General features: G+C 43.7%; 1 protein-coding gene across 4 annotated transcripts in view; it reads right to left on the bottom strand.

Moving 5' to 3' along the window:
- The window catches only part of FBXL17 (F-box and leucine rich repeat protein 17), a 513866-nt gene that overhangs the window by 94145 nt on the left and 397548 nt on the right, over positions 1-22173 (bottom strand). The window lies entirely within an intron of this gene.

The following is a 22173-nucleotide window of genomic DNA, read 5'->3' on the forward strand; positions in this document are numbered from 1 at the left end:
TTTTGCATATATGAAACTGTAAGAAATCCTGATACTTTTAGGGCATACAACATGAGAAATAAATAACCTGACTCTTGGCTCTCTCTTTTATTTGTCTTCTTTCCTCTAGCCTTCTAACTACTAGAACCTCCACGAGCAGAAAGCGCTACGATGAAGTTTCAGTCAAGACCTCTGGGTGGATGACTGTGGCCATCAAGTATTAGTGCGTCTGCAATTTTTTACCTAGGCTGTTTTAAAGCAGGAAATTCAGAGTTAGTCCCTACCCTCACAGAGTTTCATTATTTCATGTCAGATTTTGTGAGGGATCAACCTGTTTCTAGTATCTACTATTTCTAATCAGTAAAATCATACAGAATAATTCTGCTCATACACAATCTGAGTTACTTCACTGTCTTGCTATAGCACAGCCTTTCAAAACCCAGGATCATCTCTTTATCTTGCAGAGTCTTCCACCAGCTGATTCCACCTGGCTCTGTGTACTCCTTTCCCAACGCCAGCCAATGAGGCCTCGGACGAGAAGGGCGGGAAGGCCCAGTCAACCTAGATCAGACTCATGTAAACTTCACTAACCACGTCTGGCCCACTTCATGGTTTGGCCCATTTCATCTCTATCTCAGAAAATACTTAGACTTATGTCCAGACGGAAAACAATTAGAAGGTAATAATAACAGTGAACATCTGTTTATTCTGGCCTGAAAAATCCCATGGACAGAGGATCCTGGTGGGCACAGCCCATGGGATCGGACACAAGTGGGTGAATAAGCAGTGTTGGCCACTACACGGACGGTAGCATCTCACTTAATTCTCACATGCCATGAAGTAGGAAACAGTATTATTCTCACCTACCAGAAAACGAAACTGAGGCTGAGAAACCCTGAGTGGCTCGCCCGAGGCTGTATCGGTGAGCGGCCGAGCTGTCGTGCGAGGTCAGGCAGTCTGCCTCTGACCTGTGCTACGTCTCCCCACAAAACGATGTTTTCTAGTAAGTTTCATCCATTCATATGTTGAGTCCTCACTATGTCTTAGGCACTGTATAGTGTGACACAGACTAGCAAGGGATGGGCCCAGCCCTCAAATAACTCCGTGCTTTACGTGTGTGTGGGAGGTGTCATACAGCTAAATACATGGGACTGCCTGTTTGAGAAAACGTGGAGTATTATTGTCGTAAACACTTACGTATGTGTGTTAAACAATTATGCTGCACCTTTCACACTCACACAGCACTACACAGCAATATCAATAAAGCTGTATCTCAGTAAAACTGGAAAGCCATGGGGCCCCCGGAGGGTGCGCACAGACAGCACACTGGCGCGGGATTCCCCGGGTGGGAGGTGCGGCCCTTGGCGGAGGGAGCTCGGATAAGCAGTTAGGCTGTTCTCTGCTGACAAAGGGCTTTCAAGTGTGGAGGCCCACACCTGGGATGTGCGCCTTAAAAGGCTGGGCTCCTCAAACCCGGCCAAACGTCAGAATCATCAGGGGATCTTTTAAGGAAATACTGGAGCCCTGACCCCACACCCAGAGAATGAAACTCAGTTAATCTGAGGGAGGGCCTGGGCACCAGTACTGTTAAAAGATCCCTGGGTGACCCAAATGTGCCATCCAGGCTGAGAAGGAGGCTTCCTGGCTTCTGGTGTCTCATCCACAAATTTGAAAAATGTACTTTGGTTAACACTTGCCACACAAACAGCAGAACATAGCCACCAACCCAGAAGATTTCACCTAAGGTGATTCTAAGCACTGTCTCTAAGGAAAATCATTGCTAAATCAAGTGAAAATTAAAAACGAAAACAAAACCACTTTGCTTGTGATTGCATGCTAAAGGTAAGGATTTGCTGGCAAGACATGAGCCAGAACGCTGAGGGGTTCTGTTACAGCACAAGGTGACGAACTAGTAGGGAAAATGACATGGAAAGAAGTAATCAGAAAATCAACCACTCATCATAAAAAACTCTCTTTTCTTAAAATGCCACAATTCTCTCTCAATGCATCTGGGGTGACAATAGTTTGAAAATCAGATGCATTTTTCCACTGTTGGAAGCAGAGCTATGCTCTGCCAAGAATCGCAGATGATGCTCAGCCGAGCTGCAGAATGGACACCCCCACAGTGGTGAACCTTGTTCCAGCTCCTGGGTCGACGAGGAGTGCTCCAAAGTTTCTTCCGCGGTGAGGCCACTGGGGATCTGGCTGCAAGCGCGTATTTTTATAGACACCTCAGCTAATGTCAAAGTCCTAATGCGAACTTTAGTGCTTGGGAGCACTAAATAGGTTTGGGATGCTTCCCTGGAGAGTTTCAGTTCCATTAACACAAGACTTGGTGGCTGAGGAAGGATATAATCCTGATCCCATGTTAGAGATAGAGAAAGAAAAACTCCTCACTGTCTTCAAGTTAGCACTCACGTTTCAAAAGATAAGAACCTTTCAGGGTCGAGAGGACTGAAGAATTCAGGTGGAATGTAGCTCAGCATCTTACCCAGCACCCTTCCCCCTGTGGGGCTCAAGTGGCAGAATACAGCTAAATTATCTCAGCTCTTAGAGGAGAGGACTTCGGGGGCATCCTCCAGGGACTGTATGATGGGAAGCACTATTGTGGAGTGACGAGCTGCAGGCCCTGCGGGCTCCATGTCTCAAGCAGCTCAGGGCAGCAGCTGCGCGTGGAAATGTCTGCAGCCAGCTCGGAGGTGCTGTGGTGGGCACTGCGCGTGCAAGGCCTCTGTGCGTGTGCAATGCCTCTGCACGCAGGCGCTCTGGCGGGGAGCGTCCTCCTCCGGGCACAAGGCTGAATGAAGCCTAGAGGGAGGCAATGCCACAAACCAACCGAGACCCGTGATCATTTGTGGGAGCCTGACATTCCCTCGCAGGGCCCGTGCCCACCCCGGTGGGCCCGCAATTCACACAGGATACGCTCTAAACCTAGCCAGTGCTCCCAAGCACTGAGTCTGCATTAGGACTTCGGCATCAGCTGCTGCTGTTTAGTCAGTAAGTCAGGCCCGCTTCTTTGAGACCCTACAGACTGCACTCCACCAGCTCCTCTGTCCGTGGAATTTTCCAGCTGAGAATACCAGAGTGGGTTGCCCTCTCCTTCTCCAGCGGATCTTCCTGGCCCAGGGATTGAACCTGAGTCTCCTGCTTGGCGGGTGGCTTCTTTACTACTGAGTCTCCTGGGATGCCTTTCCATTAAGCTGCTGCTGCTAAGTCACCTCAGTCATATCCAACTCTGTGAGACCCCAAAGACGGCAGCCCAGCAGGCTCCCCCGTCCGAGATGTCTATAAAAATACAAGACTCTATCCTCCTGGAGAGCTCAGAGATGAGGCGGAGGGGTGTCCAAGGACATGCAAGGCTCCTGGAGGCAGGTCCCAGAGCAGGTCTTCCATCACGAGCGACCCCACCCCATCCCAGAGCACCCCAACTGTCCACGGACACTCCTTAGCAGTCCCTCAGCGTTCCTTCCTCTCCGCCGGTGCGCTCACAGTCCTGGCTTGGAACCCAAGTGTTTAATTCTTTCGACCCAATCCAGACCGATCACTCCAGCTGATCTTGTCAGCGGTGCCTCTCCTTCTAAATACACCTCTACCGCAGAGGTCAGGAAAGCACAGCTGAGGACCAAACCCTGCCGCCGCCTGCTTTCGTTCTTTAAAGAGCTGCTTGTTTATTTCCTTTGGGCGGTGCCGGTTGCTGCATCAGGGCTTCCACTGGCTGCCGCGAGGCTTCCTTAGTTACGGCCCATGGGCTGGGGTGCCCTGCGGTGTATGGGACCCTCAGGGACCAGGGGCTGAACCCGAGCGCCCAGCACGGGCGGGCAGGTTCTTGACTCCTGGACTACCAGGGCAGCCCTGCTTGTTTCTGTATATACAGCTTAATCAGAACACGGCCACGCCCATCCATTTCTGTTTTATCAATGGCTGCTTTCAGGCCACAACGGTGGAGAGGGATCACACAGCTCACAAAACCTAAATTATTTACACTCTGGCCCCTTACAGAAAAAGTTCTCTAACTGCACCGTTGTCGGGATGATTTTGATCCAAAGTATGGATCTGATCGTGCTGGCCCCCCGCTTCTGACCTTGGTGGCTGCATCTGGTGTAAGGGACCACACTGGCTGCCGAACGTAGTATTTCCGACCACATTAAACAAACTCCGGATCTCGAAGGTGCCTTGCATATTAATGCCAGCTTTATCCTCCTGTGCCTATGCTGCGTGTTTTGCATATCATGCCCTTCATCTGAAGGATTTCTGTTCATCCTCCCCGGTTCGGTTCAAATGTCATTGTTATTATCAGGGAGCCCTCTTTGACTCCTCTCAATGGTCATATCCTCCCTACACACCCTCTTCAGTCGCACAGCACTTTATATATTTTCAATTTTGCATTTATTGCTCAGGATTTCATTCACTCATCTATTTGCAGAACTGGCTGCCTTGCTAAGTCGCAAGGAACTGACTTAAATGTACCAGGATGAAACTTCCAAATAAACATAATGGCATATTGAAACTATTATTTCAAACAAGTTTGAGAGTTTTTCTAGAAGTCTGCTTCAGAGACATCTTATGTTCACACCAAAAAAGTAGTCTTAAGAGTTTGGAGGTACATCTCATTTCAAGCTAAAAAAAAAAAAAAAATCACTCTCTAGTTTCATCACTAAGCTTATTCTATAGAAATTCTAATCCTTGCCAAAAATTAAACCTACCCTTAAAGAAAAATTTACCAATGATGATGGCTATTAAATAATTTATAGCAGACTTTGAATGTAATTTTAAAAAGATAAATTTCCAAGAGCAAGGGCAGCCATCTTGAGAGAAATACTTTTGTTAGGATATTAAGTCTGATGGGAGTGTTATATGGTTTAGAATGCATCTTTTAATTAATTAAAGGACACTGTGTAAAGGATGGAATACTCAACAAATGGTTAACACACTTTAAAAATGGATTTGGATGGATAACATCTAAGTATAATTTTGAATAGAAAAGGCCTCTACAAGGCAAAATAAAAGGAACAAAACACCAAAAAATGATAAATACAACTACATTAAAATGAGACACGCTTGCGAAGATGCCATAGACAAAGCAGAGCCATAGATGGAGAGGATATTCACAGAGCACGTGACTGGCAGAAGGCCAGCATCCAGACTGTCCAAGGACGTCTCAAGCCAATACGATAAAAACAGTCTCCCAGACAGACAAACAAAAAGATACCAACAGGCAGTCTAAGAGAAGAAGGTCCAATAAACATACCTAAAAATTCTCTACCTCATGAAAAAATCAAGTAAATACAAATTAAAGCCATAATGAGATATCACTTCATACCAATTGGACTGGCAAACGTTAAAAAGTCTGGCAATACCAAACCTTGGCAGAGACGTCAAGCAATGAGAAATCTTATACCTGATGGTGGAACTGTAAATTAGCACAACTTTGGAGAGCAAATTGGCAATATCTAGCAAAGCTGGGGATGCGCTCCTAGATTTATTCTCAGACACAAAGAAACATATCCAAGGATATTCACTGCAGCACCGTTTGTAATAGAAAAAGAGAAAAACCACCTAAATGTCCTTCAATTGGAGAATGAATAATTAAATTGGCACTGTTTACAAGATGGCAAAAACGAATTAACTAGGACACATATACCAACGTGGACAAGTCAAAAACGCATAATGCTGAACAGCAACAACAAAGCAAGCAGAAAAAACGCATAAAGTGTCACCTGCCTGAAATTTTAAAGCCTGCAAAGGAACGGTCCACGTTGTTCACAGATACACACAAATGAAGCCAAAAGAAACAGATGTGAGTGGGACCGATGAGTACCACAATCAGGAGAGAGGTTACTTTCGGAGGGGAAGATGAGATGTCAAGTATGGACTTTAATTCTGCTGTAATCATCCGGCTTCTTTTTAAGCTAAGGTATACTGATGCTTCCCACAGAGGGGAGGCAAGGCAGCCCACTCCACTGTTCCTGCCTGGAGAATCCCATGGACAGAGGAGCCTGGTGGGCTTTGGTCCACCGGGTCGTAAAGATTTGGACACAACGCACATGCCCATACTGTGTGTACACTATTCTCTATGCTTTTCTGAATATCTAGAATTTTCACAGTTTAAAAAGTCAATCACTTTGAAGACAATTCTTCCTGAAGGAAGTTGCCATGACATGCACTGCCAGGATAATAAATTCAATAACCGACATGTTCCAGTGCCTGACAGCAGGCTGGTGAGATTTTAGACTCCTCAGACAGTCTTACCAGTTCTAGACTAGAATTTACCTCAAAGTGCGGTCAGTCTAGCCCTCTGTTTACGAGGAAGGCCGTGGCGGGGCTAACTCAGTTACTCAGCACTGTCAGCCTGGCGAGGGACAGGGCTGAAACAGCAGGGTCTGCACCGATGTGGCCTCGCAGCCTGGACACGGGGTGTAATCAAATAGCAGCCTTCTCAAGCGCAAGGTCCAGCGTTCTCCCATTGTTACTTTCATCAGTCTGACTTCATCTTGAGTCACAAATACGTATCTTGAGACTTTCATTAGGGACAGAAACCCCTGGATGCATTCTGGATTTGAATGGCTCCTGTAGCATGAAATAATTCTTTGCCAGATGAAAACAGTGAGCAGCAGGAAGAATAGTGCACGTAACACGGCACTGCTCTGTGAAACACGAAGGGAACAGGACAGTGTATTTGCTTGGCACATGCAGAAGAGCACCCACAGGGGTGCATCAGAGCGGTGGCTAGCTGTTAGCAGGGCTGGGTGCTGGGAGGGCACCAGGACTGTGACGGTGACTGTTCCCTGTACACCTTTTTATAACTCTTTTGTTATAAAACACCTGTGGTTTTCCTCCTCCTTGCTCTCAGTGAACTCCAGTTCCCCTACCCATTATCATGGACTGATCAGGAAATTAGAGCGTCGGTCCAGGTCTGACAGGTGGAGTACAATGGCCATCACCCCGGCATAGGTGATGGACCCCAGCTTCAAGGGCTCGGCTTCTTACGCACTAAGGTTCTGGTTTTAGCTCCCCAGTGGAAGCAACTCATGCCTGTTGCTTTCTACTTAAAGCTCTGGTCTCAAGCTCCTGTAGGTCTTAAGCTTTTCTCCTAAGGACACTGTCTTATAAATGCTTTCTCAAGACCATGAGGTAACACAGAAGGAGGCCTTCAGGAAGCAGTGGACTCTCCCTGGGCTGTGCGATGCTCAGCCCTGTCTCGGGTCTACCCGAGCCTCCTGGCCCCCTTCGCAGCTCGGCACACGCTGACACGTGGGCTCGAGGTGCCCATGGACTCCTGCTGTCCTGACATCTGACTTTGAAGCTGTACCGCTGGCTCTTACTCGGGCATCTACGCTAAGCTTTTTTGTTTTCTCTTCTCACATGTCTCACCTGTTGATCGCTAAAATCTGGAGTTCTGACTAATTTACATTTTTCTGTGATTGTTTCCAACCATCAGGTGGAAGCTACTTCTTCCTGAACTCAGAATTTGGTTCTTGTTCTACAGTTCCTTCCTAAAGAGCTGGGTTCTAAAACAGAGCGTCAGGGATAATCAAGGTGGTAGAGAGAACCTGAGAGAAGGCAATGGCAACCCACTCCAGTACTCTTGCCTGGAAAATCCCCATGGACGGAGAAGCCTGTTAAGCTGCAGTCCATGGGGTCGCTAAGAGTTGGACACGACTGAGCGACTTCACTTTCACTTTTCACTTTCACGCATTGGAGAAGGAAATGGCAACCCACTCCAGTTTTCTTGCCTGGAGAATCCCAGGGACGGAGGAGCCTAGTGGGCTGCCGTCTATGGGGTCGCACAGAGTCAGACATGACTGAAGTGACGTAGCAGCAGTAGCAGCAACAGCAGCAGCAGAGAGAACCCGAGCTTGAGGATCGAAGGCGCCGCACTGGACGAAGCCCAACTCCTTGGGCCCTTAGGTTCCTCCACCCTGAAAGGAACAGCTCAGGAGGCGCTGTCTGTGAGGGTCCCTGCAGCCCTGAAACCCTGAGGTCCTCCTCTGTCTGTCCCTCACTTTTACCTTCCTCCAGCTCTGCCCTTTCTCTCACCAACACGTTTGAAACATACTCTGAACAGAGGTGTTTAGACACATGTACCCCATGACTTGATCTCATAGAAACAGAGAAGACAAAAAAGCTTGGAAACATAAAGGAACAAATGGGAACTGCTGCCTGCCAACTGTTCTCATGGAAAAAAGAAAAAGGCATTTTCTTCTAGAGAGAAAAATCTCTTGAGGTACTAAGGTTATCAAAAAAAAGGCTCCACTGTCTAAGGACGTTGCCTTACAAAGTTTTCCTTAACAATATGAGGAAAGAGAAGTAAATGATGGAGTAATAATAAAGTAAAGTAACCTCCAGAAAGTGGCCTTCAACATGTCAGCCATTCAGTCAGCCACCCACTAAGATACATTCTGAGCAGAAAACCCTGTAAGTGATTAGGTCTCTTTAATTTGCATCAACATTTTTAATCATCAGAGTCATCTTGCAGCTGAAGCGGGAAATATGGGAGTCACCCCAGAGTCCTCCCTTGCCCACACATCCAACCACCCACCACATTCTGAGGACCCCACTCCCAAACAGATCCCCCCTTCCACTTCCCTGCCACTCCTCTGCCCTCCAGGCCACACGTGCCGAACCGCGAACAGCCTCCCAGGGGCCTCTTTGCCCTCTGGCCACTCTCCAATCTTCTCTCTGCAGGGCAGCCTGAGCAATCCTTTGAAAGCCACACACCTAGCTACATCAGTCCCTAGGAAGCACCCTTCAAGGTCCTACCAATGGCTTTGGAATCGAATCGACACCCTTTCCCTCATCTTCAGGACACACAGGATTTGGTTTCTGTCTGCCTTCCCATCATTAACTAGCTGTGTGAGCTTCTGCAAGTTCTCAGATCTCTCTTTACATTACAAAGTGTATGCTATAAAAATGCAGCTAAGAAGCAGAACTGGCCTGTAAAGTGCTTGGGACAGTTCCTGGTACATAGCAAGTACTCAAGGAGTGGTCACTATCTGAATATTTTATAGTCCATAAAGACGGAGTATCTATTCTGTGTACCACACTAAGCTAGGTGCTCCAAAAAACTAATGAACCATTCCTAATGCTTCTTCCAACATATATCCTTTCCTCATTGCTATGTCAACAAGGGGATTACTACATTTAACTTAACATTTTTACAAAAGTTAAACATACACATGTACATATATATGTGTGTGTGTGTAGAATAAAAATAAATAAAATAAAAAGTCTTTGTAAATAACATATAAAGTCTTACACTTGGGTTAAAATATCAATAGAACCAAAAATGGCTTAGGGCACTTCACAGTTCATGTGAAGAGAACCTAAGGATTTCAGGTAGTTTAGGATTTTAGTATCTAAGAGAAAAAAGCAGAGTGCATTCAACACCACCTACCTACCCCAATGAGCACACAGGAAAAAAAGCTAAAAACAACTTAGACGATGATACTATTTATATGGAAAGTAAGAGAAGTCACATGTTACACTGGTCAGATAACATCTGGTTTTATTCTAGGGATCCTATTTTAATAGTGATATTAACGTGTGAATGAAGGACTGATTTAGGACAAGTAGGAAGGTAACAGTCCTGCTAACAACGTCATAAATAAGACAGTTAAGAGAACTGGAGTCATCATCCTTGGGAAGAAAAAGCCTGGAAGAGAGGATGGAAAAGATATTTCAAATATTGGAAAAGACTTATGATAGAAAGCACACTACAGACATCCTGGCGGGCAGATGTGGACCCAAAGTACAGAAGTCATACAGAAGAAAACTTCGATTTTCACTATTAGAACTATTCAAAATGGGTGGGGGGGAATATTTGGGAAAAGAACAAATGTCTCTTCATAGGAAAAGCTGAATGATCATCCTCAAAGAACCACATGGAAAGAGATTCCTTTTTGGATAAGAGCAACGACTAGATAACAATGTTAGCAGCTAACTTTTCCTAAGCACGTAGGGATGTGCCGAGAGCTTTACAGAGTTACTCAGTGTTCAGAACAACTCTGTCAGGTAGACACCACTGATTGTCTGATGAGGAAATTGCCCACGGTCCAACAGAACATAGCTGAACACGAGTCAAATCCAAGCTGCAAGACTCCAGAGCCGGGATTCCCAGCCGAGTCTCCTCAGCCGCTTCTAATCGAGCTGCTTTCTGAACCTTCTTTACCTCTAACGGCCAGCTCTCCATCCCTCACAACGCTTTCAAGTCACTTGTTGACCGGCATCCCATAGGCCTATGGTTTCCTGTTGCTAAGATTTGTAAGGAAAAGCAAGTTTTTCTGAAATAGATGACTGTGTACCATTTCTCAGAGATGTACAAGAAAGCACATGTAAGGAGAGAGAGTTGTACAGAAAGAGAACTCTAATCTACACAAACTCACCAAGAAAAAGTCCCTGTACTCAAAAAGAACCCTATGAGAGGACCTCTGCTCATTTAGAAAAACACTTTCTGAGATGGTTTTAGATATACAATCATTTAAAATATGTCATAACAAAAAGATGCAAGAGAAAAATCAAAAGGTATAGCAACCTTTACAAATATTGTCTCACCATTAGGTTAAAAAGTGGTAACTGCAGGAAGCATCATTTCATGGGAAATAAGATGCGGAAACAGTGTCAGACTTTATTTTTGGGGGCTCCAAAATCACTACAGATGGTGACTGCAGCCATGAAATTAAAAGACGCTTACTCCTTGGAAGAAAAGTTATGACCAACCTAGATAGCATATTGAAAAGCAGAGACATTACTTTGCCAACAAAGGTCCATCTAGTCAAGGCTATGGTTTTGGTCATGTTCAGATGTGAGAGTTGGACTGTGAAGAAAGCTGAGTGCCGAAGAATTGATGCTTTTGAACTGTGGTGTTGGAGAAGACTCTTGAGAGTCCCTTGGACTGCAAGGAGATCCAACCAGTCCATTCTGAAGGAGATCAGTCCTGGGTGTTCTTTGGAAGGAATGATGCTAAAGCTGAAGCTCCAGTACTTTGTCCACCTCATGCAAAGAGTTGACTCATTGGAAAAGACTCTGATGCTGGGCGGGATTGGGGGCAGGAGGAGAAGGGGACGACAGAGGATGAGATGGCTGGATGGCATCACTGACTCGATGGACGTGAGTCTGAGTGAACTCCGGGAGATGGTGATCGACAGGGAGGCCTGGCGTGCTGCGATTCATGGGGTCGCAAAGAGTCAGACACAACTGAGCGACTGAACTGAACTGAACTGAACAGAACATTCTGAAAATAGAATAACCACCATGCAATGGTCCCTATAAGGAGAGAATTTATAGAGTAAAACCTTCAGCAATAATTTGAGATCCGTACAAAAATCAAGTGGATAAGTCAGATAATGGCAGAGAGCAGAACACCCCACAGCATGCACAGATACTCTTGTCTGGTAAAAACTTTTGGGTATATCCGTATGCCTAGATGACTCATCTGGTCTCATCTGGCACAATTTTGCAGTGATAGGAAAAAATACAATTTGCTCACTTAGAACATGTTTTTGAGCCGGGTGAGAAATAATTTCCCTAAATTGAATATTTGGGAACCAATTACAACCCCAAATCTGCTATTAACCTCAAAATAGGTAATTGCAAGTTTGTGTCTAAATCCATTTGTCATAATGGAGCAAATTAAGAATCACATGATGGATGTGGTCCATGTGTGACAGCTAGCGTGAGCACCATGAGCCCAAACTGATAACAACATCAGAGAGAGATTCCAAGCGTGATGCAGCCACGAAGGCAAGACTAACTTTCGAACTATAATAGCGACATCCAAGAAAGGTAGTGTTTCCTTTGTGCGACAGTCACGGCCGGGCATCTGGAGGCTGGCCCGCCACCAATGTCCTGGTGAGCGGTAGACACGTGCCGGAGAGGCCGTCATCACGTGCTGAGCGGCACAGACTCACTGCCGCCATGGTCCCGATGGACCAGACCGGCAGCAGGTCACACGGAGCTGGCATAAAGAAGTCTCGATACCGGTCTGGGCTCAGGGCTCGATGTGCCCAGGAATTCTGACCCCTACTGCTGCACAAGCACATTTTCAGTGCATACGGGTAACACTCCTTCCTGACTCTTCTGCAACCTGTCTGCCCTGTTTTCCTGTTGAGAGAATACCAGAAGTCTTGGGAAACACTTGGTAGTGTCACAACGACAGTTTGCTTTAGGCAACAGTCACCTCGCAGCTGAGACAGAAAATTGCCCGAAGATTTTGGGAGAACAGAGGCGGTGGCTGATGTCACTTGATACCGGGGAGAACCACCTCGGGCAGGCCCAGGACTGCCAGGGGAAACAAACCAGGCCAGGCAGCGACCCCCACCCCCGGCCCCCGCTAGACTGAGGGCCCTGAGGCCAGAGAGGTGGGGGAGAAGCTCTCTCTCATCTCTGCCTCTCTGGCACTGACCAGGGGCCTGGAAGGGAGAGCCAAGAAATTCAGGACAGTGTAGAGGAGAGGTGAGCAGACAGGCTCCGAACCTTGGCTCTGCCACGAGCTCACTTATGTGAGCCCGGGCAGCTTACTTCAGCTAAGGATGAGTCTCAGTTTCGTGCTCCAACAATGAAAACCAGAGTGGGGATTAAGTGGTATATTAGAATATCTAATATACACTCGAGCTTTTAAACAATGGCAGATTATTGCATCAAACACATTTTAACGATGAAAGCTGCCTAGGATGTATGAGACAAGAGGAAATAGCAAAAAAGTTCAAGATAGTCATTTTTCATAGATCAAGGTGGGCAACAAAAGTTCTCCGCATAGCACTCCATGAGGTGAATACAAATAACCTCTACTTGTCCAAAGCAGTTAAAAAAAATAAAGAAGTATAATTGGCTTTTTATCATTGTTCATACAATGGTTCACAGAGAAAGTCTGTTTCAAAACAATAAATTCTCATGAGAGTGAATAGAATTTAGAATTAATATTTCTTATTCTCATTTTATCTCAACAAATTTCTTAAAATCTGGACATCTTAATACTTGTAGGACTACAAGGACAGGAATATGCATATGTTAAAATAAACAGATTTTAGTCTAAGCTTAAGTATGACTATATCTGCCAATTTAAGTGTAGGTACATGAAATAATTGATGGCTCATCTCTTTCAAACATTCTTCTATTTACTCTTTGGTTTCCTCCATAAAAATCACCTTTCGAAGGTTTTATCTCTTTTGACAGAATAAAATTTGGATTTTGATTTGCATTGCTAATACTTTCAAAATTAAAGTAGGTATTTTAGATGTCGGCAATTTTCCACATCTCCTTCCAACAGGACTCAAACTTTCTTAGTATCATCTCTGGGGATAAAGAACTAATTAGTTATTTGAGACTCCAGTCACAGAATTGGCTATAAATTATGAGTAATTTAACATAATCATTTTTTACTGAAGGGTTAAATTTGAAAGAAAGAAACTGTTAGGCCTTCAAAGACTTCTTCAGATTATGATTTTTCTGATACGTGTCAACTTCTCGGTTCACAAATGTGTTTGTGTTATTTTAATATCCCATCAAATAACTAAGATAATCAAATGATGTTTTCAGTGGTTCTGTTTAACACATTGGCATGTTTCTAAAATGGAGAAGGCAATGGCACCCCACTCCAGTACTCTTGCCTGGAAAATACCATGGACAGAGGAGCCTGGTAGGCTGCAGTCCATGGGGTCGCTAAGAGTCAGACATGACTGAGCGACTTCACTTTCTCTTTTCACCTTCACGCATTGGAGAAGGAAATGGCAACCCTCTCCAGTGGTCTTGCCTGGAGAATCCCAGGGACGGGGGAGCCTGGTGGGCTGCCGTCTATCGGGTCGCACAGAGTCGGACACGACTGAAGCGACTTAGCAGCAGCAGCAGCAGCAGCATGCTTCTAAAATACAGACCTGAAGTAAGTAATTGGAGAGGAAAGCAAGGTTATTCGAACTGTTTAAATGGCATAAACGGCACTTTCATATATCCCACATGTCCTGCCTGAACTATACTGTGTACTTGACTGTGTATGCAAATATGATTCGGCCTAAACAAGTCCAGTTTTGCTTAGAACAGTCAATAAGGTAATTTGATTTTCCTGATGCAAAAAATACAAATATTCAACACCAGGGGAAATCTGTATCTTGTGATGAGTGGCCACAGCCTCTGAGAGAGAGCCTCCAGTGGCTCAGCAGAGGGTGGGCAGGAGGTCAGCAGACGTGAGCTGCCACTGTGCACACCTATGCCGCCATCGCACACGCTGCCGCTCTCCTCTCTGTGACACTGTCATCCGCCCAGGATGACACATTCCTCTCCATTCTGTCCTCACCTGCCACGAAGCTGCAGTGCTCCTCCAGGGTTAACCGCCTTCCTTCACTCTCACTAAATATCCCTCTGGCCGTAAAAGTTCAAATGCATTCTTACGGACTCAGTGACCACTCGTGTGTGGCAAACCCTGAACTGTTTCTCTATGGAATGTTAACATGCAAGGAGTTTCAAGACTCTTACGTATAAGACAATGGAAGCTACAAGCCACTAGGTTTCTTGGTTAAACTCACCCTGCCTAGCTGGGCTCAGGGAGGGCACCAACTAGAACCCAGATCTCTGCACTTCCAGCTGTCTGCTTCCGACTACACAAAACTGCATCCGTATCTGTCCTTGGTGCGTCCTGTGGTCTCTTATATCTCTATCTTCTTCCTACTGGATCTCATACTTCAAATGTCCCAAACCAGAATTTTTCAACTTCTCTCTCAAGCCAGTTCCCAAGATACCCACCCCCCAACTAATGTCATTTCACTCTTCAGGTTATCCCAGCATGAAATCTTAAAATCACCTTTGATTCCTTCCTCTTATCTTCTAAATATAAAATAATAAGTAAAAAGTCTTTGATACGGACATGACATTGAAATATATCAGTCTGTGAAGGGCAAGTGTAAATACTATCTTTTCAACCACCTGTCCAAGGTCATCAATTCATACTGATATTACTTTCCTCTGAACCCACAGGCCACTGATTGGGTCTAAAGTTATTCTGATACTTAATCATATATCTTACTGTGCCACTAATTAGCAAATTTAAAATTTTTTTGTTAATTCTCATAACACCTAGAAAATTTATACATACAGTAGGTACTCAGTAAATTCTCATTTGTGTTAAATTGTATTTTTTATAACATGTTCTAGGCTGTTCAGTTCAGTAGCTCAGTCGTGTCCGACACTTTGCGACCCCATAGACTGCAGAATACCAGGCCTCCTTGTCCATCACCAACTCCTGGAGTCTACTCAAACTCAAGTCATTGAGTCAGTGATGCCATCCAACCATCTCACCCTCTGTCATCCCCTTCTCCTCCCGCCCTCAATCTTTCCCAGCATCAGGGTCTTTTCAAATGAGTCAGCTCTTTGCATCAGCCACACCTGAGTATTGGAGTTTCAGCTTCAACATCAGTACTTCCAAAGAACACTCAGGACTGATCCCCTTTAGGATGGACTAGTTGGATCTCCTTGAAGTCCAAGGGACTCTCAAGAGTCTTCTCCAACACCACAGTTCAAAAGCATCAATTCTTCAGCACTCAGCTTTCTTCACAGTCCAACTCTCACATCAATACGTGACTACTGGAAAAACCATAACTTTGACTAGATGGACCTTTGTTGGTAAAGTAATGTCTCTGCATTTTAATATGCTAGCTAGGTTGGTCATAGCTTTTTTTCCAAGGAGTAGTGATTTTAATTTCATGGCTGCAGTCCCCATCTGCAGTGATTTTGGAGCCCAAAATGAAGTCTGTTACTGTTTCCATTTTTTCCCCATCTATTTGACATGAAGTGATGGGACTGGATGCCATGATCTTAATTTCTAAATGTTGAATTTTCAGCCAAGTTTTTCACTCTCCTCTTTCACTTTCATCAAGAGGTTCTTTAGTTCCTCTTCACCTTCTGCCATAAGGGTGGTGTCATCTGCATATCTGAGATTACTGATATTTCTCCCAGCAATCTTGATTCCAGCTTGTGCTTCATCCAGCCTAGCATTTCTCATGATGTACTCTGTATAGAAGTTAAATAAGCAGGGTGACAATATACAGCCTTGATGTACTCCTTTCTTGATTGGAACCTGTCTGTTGTTCCATGTCCAGTTCTAACTGTTGCTTCTTGACCTATTTACAGATTTCTCAGGAGGCAGGTCAGGTGGTCTGGTATTTCCATCTCTTGAAGAATTTTCCACAGTTTATTGTGATCCACACAGTCAAAGGCTTTGATGTAGTCAATAAAGCAGAAGTAGATGTTTTTCTTGAACAACCTTGGTTTTTCAATGATCCAACGAATGTTGGCAATTTGATCTCTGGTTCCTCTGGCTTTTCTAAATCCAGCTTGAACATCTAGAAGTTCACAGTTCATGTACTGTTGAACCTGGCTTGGAGAATTTTGAGCATTACTTTGCTAGCGTGTGAGATGAGTGCAATTGTGTGGTAGTTTGAACATTCTTTGGCATTGCCTTTCCTTGGGATTGGAATGAAAACTGACCTTTTCCAGTCCTGTGGCCACAGGAGTGGCCAAATTTGAGTTTTCCAAATTTGCTGACATATTGAGTGCAGCACTTTCACAGCATCATCTTTTAGGATTTGAAACAGCTCAGCTGGAATCCCATTACCTCCACTAGCTTTGTTCATAGTGATGCTTCCTAAGACCCACTTGACTTTGCAGTCTCGCATGTCTGGCTCTAGGTGAGTGATCATGGTTATTTGGGTCATGAAGATCTTTTATGTACAGTTTTTCTGTGTATTCTTGCCACCTCTTCTTAATCTCTTCTGCTTCTGTTAGGTCCATAACATGTCTGTCCTTTACTGAGCCCATCTTTGCATGGAACGTTCCCTTGGTATCTCTAATTGTTTTGAAGAGATCTCTAGTCTTTCTCATTGTATTGTTTTCTTCTATTTCTTTACATTGATTGCTGAGGAAGGCTTTCTTATCTCTCCTTGCTATTCTTTGGAACTCTGCATTCAAATGGGTATATCTTGCCTTTTCTCCTTTGTCTTTCACTTCTTCTCTTTTCTCAGCTATTTTTAAGGCCTCCTCAGACAGCCATTTTGCCTTTTTGCATTTCTTTTTCTTGGGGATGGTCTTCATCCCTGCCTCCTGTACAATGTCACAAACCTCCATCCATAGTTCTTCAGGTACTCTGTCTATCAGATCTAATCCCTTGAATCTATTTGTCACTTCCACTGTATAATCATAAGGGATTTGATTTAGGTCATACCTGAATGGTTTCATGGTTTTCCCTACTTTCTTCAATTTAAGTCTGAATTTTACAATAAGGAGTTCAAAATCTGAGCCACAGTCAGCTCCCAGGCTTATTTTTGCTGACTGTATAGAGCTTCTCCACCTTCGGCTGCAAATAATATAATCAATCTGATTTTGATGTTGACCATCTGGTGATGTCCACGTGTGGGGTTCTCTCTCGTCATCTTGAAAGAGGGTGTTTGGTGGGACCAGTGCAACTTGGCTGATGTAGCTCTAAAAGTGAACAAGATATCTGCAAATATTTTCTGATAGTTTGAATATTAAATGAGAAAATTAAGTGCTAACTAAATATTCTTCTTAAAAGAGGACCTCATTTAACATAATATTTATAAGTGAGAATTAAGATAAACAGTTGTACACAAAATAAAATGAATATAAAATAACTCATTAAGTATTATAGATATTATCAAAATACGACCATTTCAATCATGTTTTTCCTGGCACATACATGAAACAAAAATAATGTAAAACAGCAACAGCTTTAAGGAGTCAGTACTGTCTCAGGACAGATCAGTTGGGAAAGCGTGCTGAACAATATACCCTGAACAGCAGTCTGCCGCCTGCAGTTCAAGGGACGGTGCGCTGTTACCAAGTGCAGGGGTCCTCGAGGAAAACGTTCTATTTCAATTTCCCACATCTAACTTGTGGAATCATTAGTAAGCAAAGACAGTTGATTTTAATTGTTCCACTGGTACACAGGGAGAATGACAATCTCAAAAGTAAAAAATCCTTTTTCCCCTTCTAATTAGTCAAAGACAGTTGACGTACCATGGCATATTCATGAGTCTACAGGAGAGGAAACAGATTTTAAAAGGAGATATGAATGAAAAGATAGCAGATGGAGAGAAAACAGTTTTGATCACAGAAGACTAGAAATGAAGGAAAGTTGAAAAACTAATAGGAAAAAGCTGAAATGGTTAGTACAAAATTAATAAAAGTAAAAAGCAGAAATGAAAGGTTAACTATAGGAAAACTGACTTTCCCCTTTTCCTTATTATCTATAAAATTATGCTCAAGGAACTACAGATTGCACAATTTCTGCTCTGACACAAAAAGCAACTTTAAAGCCAAAAATTTACTTACTTCAAAGTCCACACAGGAAATTCAATCTCATTAATTTACTGACAGGCCTTTAGATATGTTAAGTACGGAATATGTAATACATTTTGAAAATCCATTCTAAATTTTACCCAACTTCAAGGAAACAAAATTATTCTTTCAAATAATAAAACATTTTTTAGAAGTAAATGCTGAAAACTAGTAAAACATAAGTAATTTTACTTATCACAGTTGCTGATATTTGACATTTGTTTCTAATGAAGAGAACAGTTTACATGAACAAAATAATGCGTCAAGCAGGAGGAAGTACTGATCTCAAAGAATCACAAGTTCAATAAATACCAAAAGCTCATTCTCCCTGTTATCTACGTAGCTCTCAGTCTTAAGAATAAAAAGAGAAATTAGAGTGATTATCAGTAATGTGGGCTTGTGATCTTTTTTAAACAAATAACTAAGAAAGATTACAAAGATGTTTTATGTTTTAAAAACTAATAACTAAGAAAGATCACAGAGATGCTTCACTTTACCACAAACTGATTCTGCAACCCTCCTTAATGTTGATTTTGCAGTCAGAGTGGAGGCAGCTCAGAGCTATTGTAGCTCCCTGTGACAAGAGTCTCCAAAGACGAATGAGATCAGCCTATTGATAAGGTCACGATCGATCCGAAGCAGACCTTTTTTAAATTAGCAAAATGTTCAGCACTTTAGCAAGTGTCGCCAACAGCGCTTCTCCATGAAAAATGCACTGGCTTATGGAAAACTGATTTTTTCAATTAAAAATTCCTCATAACGAAAGATTTGCTGCTATACCTGCTTTTCCCCAATTCATTATTATTTCAGAGACACAGATTCTCAAGGTAGCCTACACTTATATGTGGGTTCAGAATAGCCCATCTTCCAAAGATCTTTTAAAAAGTAAGTTATGCCCAGTAGTTAAAATCAATCTCTGTGGTTAAAAGTGTCCAAGAAATCTTCTCAAAACACTAAGGGACATCAATCTCAAATAAAATCTGACCCTATCAAAATGAAAAGCAATACTTAAAAAGACTTAACTCAAAAATTAATGAACTCTTGAATAAATCTGAAGAAAGCAAAACCAACTCTTTAGCTTTCTTGGGAGGAAGAAAGTGGACAGAGGAGGGATGCTGATAAAAAAGGGGTTGCCATTAAAACTATGAAAAACTTAAACATCATGTGGCAAGTCAGTTTTTTCCCCCTGAAAGTGAAAACTATTACAGAAACTCTCCCATGCGCACATGCACACGATGGGAGGCACGGATGGACGGGTGGGTATTTACTGACAGATATTCCATTAACACCTATAGAAACACAATCCTCAAAGTGGACTTCTGCTTCAGAATTCCCTGGGCTTGTTAAAAAGTCAGATTCCTGGAGCTGTGTTCAGATTCCTCTGCAGAGACAGCAAGGAATCTGCACGCTGACTATGTCCCCAGGTGACTGCTTTGCACAGGTAGGCGTCAGGACGACTGCTGCAGACGCGTCCCCTTCGCTGCATCCAGCGTGGCGCCGGCAACCTCTAGCTTTCCTCCCACAGTCAGAAGGTGCAGTGGCAGAGGGCAGGTAGACTCCAAGTCATGTGAGTGACTTGATCTCCGCGATTTGGGTTCCTCACCTTGAACATAAGGATTTTAATCTCCCGCAGAGATGCTGTGGGATGAAAGGAAACCCCTCGCACACAGGAGGCTCCCAAAGACTGCAGTATTAGCTCAGACCCCACAGTGACAATTAACTTGTCCTGCCACAGGCCCACAAGACGCACCTCCAACAGCAGCCGAGAAAAGAGACTGACTGTTCTAGGTGATATGCTCCTAAGTCTCTAAGATAAAGTGATCTGATGAGATCCTGACACGTGTCACCAATTCTTCACAAAATTAATCTTATACGAGTGGGCAGAAGAGAGACTGCCTGCTGGACAGTTTAGGGAAAGTCAAGAGAAGCACTGAAAGAGAAAACGGCTCCAAAACAAAGACACATTTTTAGTTGCTCTGGGCCCAAATCTCAGCATCGACAGCGCTGCGAAGGTGGCAAATGGATTTGCATTGAGTTCACATTTAACATGAGGGTATGAGTTGTCACCTTCAGAACTGTGAGGTTGATTCCTTTCGTGTTAAATTTACATGGTTTCACTGCTTTAATATAGTCATCGCTTGATTATCAGTTTTTTCCCGTGTGCTTTCTCAACCTTCCAGTGTCACTGATTAGAAATCCTGGTGCCAGAAGTACAGAGCTCAGAGGATGAAGGGCACTGGCTTTGTAACGAGCACAGGTGAGGAAAAAGGGATGGAGACCGGGAAGAGCGGGCAGAAACAGCATCTGGTTCCACCAGCTGCTCCGAGACCCAGCCAATTCGAGTGCTCAGGAAGCAACATGCTAATAAACAGTGCTCACACTGCAGAGGACAGAAAGGAAACAGGATTTTTTCACTGGTTTAAAAAAAAAAGGCTTCAGGCCAAAGTACCAAAAAAAAAAAAAAATACGACGAAGAGAATCTTTAATTCCTACCTGGAATACACATTTAGAAAATACATTACGAAAACGTACTATGCTTAAACTTGGTTTTAGTGAAGAAATTGTGGCATGTCGTTTTTCAGAGCCTCCTACAGATTTTGCCTCACTTGACTACATTGGATTCTTCAACCTGGGGCACATTCCTTTTCTCCACCTAACATAACTGTACAATTTTCTGTCCACATCTATTCAGGTGTCACCTAAGCTGCTCTGCACGCTCAAACACAGCACACGCACTCACACTTAAAGCACACATATAACAAAGCTAGCACCTTGAATTGCATTTTAACTACAGAGAATATTGTCTGCAAATATTTATACTTGTGGTGGGAACTTCCTGATGATTCCGTTGGATTGAGGGAAAACAAAAAATGTTTCAAAATGAAGCTCCATTACCATTCTCACTGAACAGCTTTAAGTGACCTCGTTGATTCTAGAGGGTGACGGACAGTGACGTGTAGGATCATCCTCAAACAGCAGTTTGTGAACCAGGCGCTCTGTGCAGTGTATGAGGCCCTGTGTCCATGAAGTAAACTCTCAGCCACTGACGTGGCAGGGGAAATGTCTAAGCTGAAATGGTACAAGGGCCATGTAATCCAGGCGGAGGGCCTAATTATCTCCCTTAAGATTGTGAGTCAGCTCTGGTACACAGAGATGAAGTGGCTTTCAAAAAACTGAATTGTGAGTAAAAGAAGGAGAAAATATAGGCCAGATTCTTTTTTTTTTTTTTTTTTTTTGGTCAGTTGTTCTCAGCACATAGAGATACAGAACTGTTCCTTTATTTTTGGATAAGTTTACATATCTCCCTTCCCTTCCTAGGCTAGCACCATTTTCCCTTCATAGGCTAGCACCGTTTCCTCTTCTTTAGTTTTAAGACCTCTATTGACTGAAATCAAATCTTCATTCTCAGAACAAAAGGTACGCTAATATAGACCTCAGAGTGAGGTCACCTCAGCCAGCTAAAAATTTGTGAATCAGCATCCAACAGATCCTCTCCATCTCCTTCTGTGAAGAAAGGAAAGCCTACATTATTTATCCCTCTATAGCCAGGTCAGCTACAAGGTAACCTGTTGTTAAAAAGGACCAAAATGCAAATGACTGAGCTTTTCAATGCAGAGACAGTGACAAGGTGCTTCTTTGTCCTGCCGCCAAAAGATATTATCATGTCTTAATCTTATTTCAAGCTGATGCCCCACAACTCAGTTCAGTTAAAAACATGGCAAATTAGAATTTACAAGAAACCACATCCTTTAAAACGTGACCTGCAGCCTGCCTGCATTGTGTCCACCTCAGAAAGGAGTGGACCTCATTAGGAGCTCCTTCCCATCCTCAAACCATCAGAACCCCCCACCCTTCAGC

The sequence above is a fragment of the Ovis aries genome, chromosome 5 (genome assembly GCF_016772045.2).
Source record: "Ovis aries strain OAR_USU_Benz2616 breed Rambouillet chromosome 5, ARS-UI_Ramb_v3.0, whole genome shotgun sequence".
Lineage (NCBI taxonomy): Eukaryota > Metazoa > Chordata > Mammalia > Artiodactyla > Bovidae > Ovis > Ovis aries.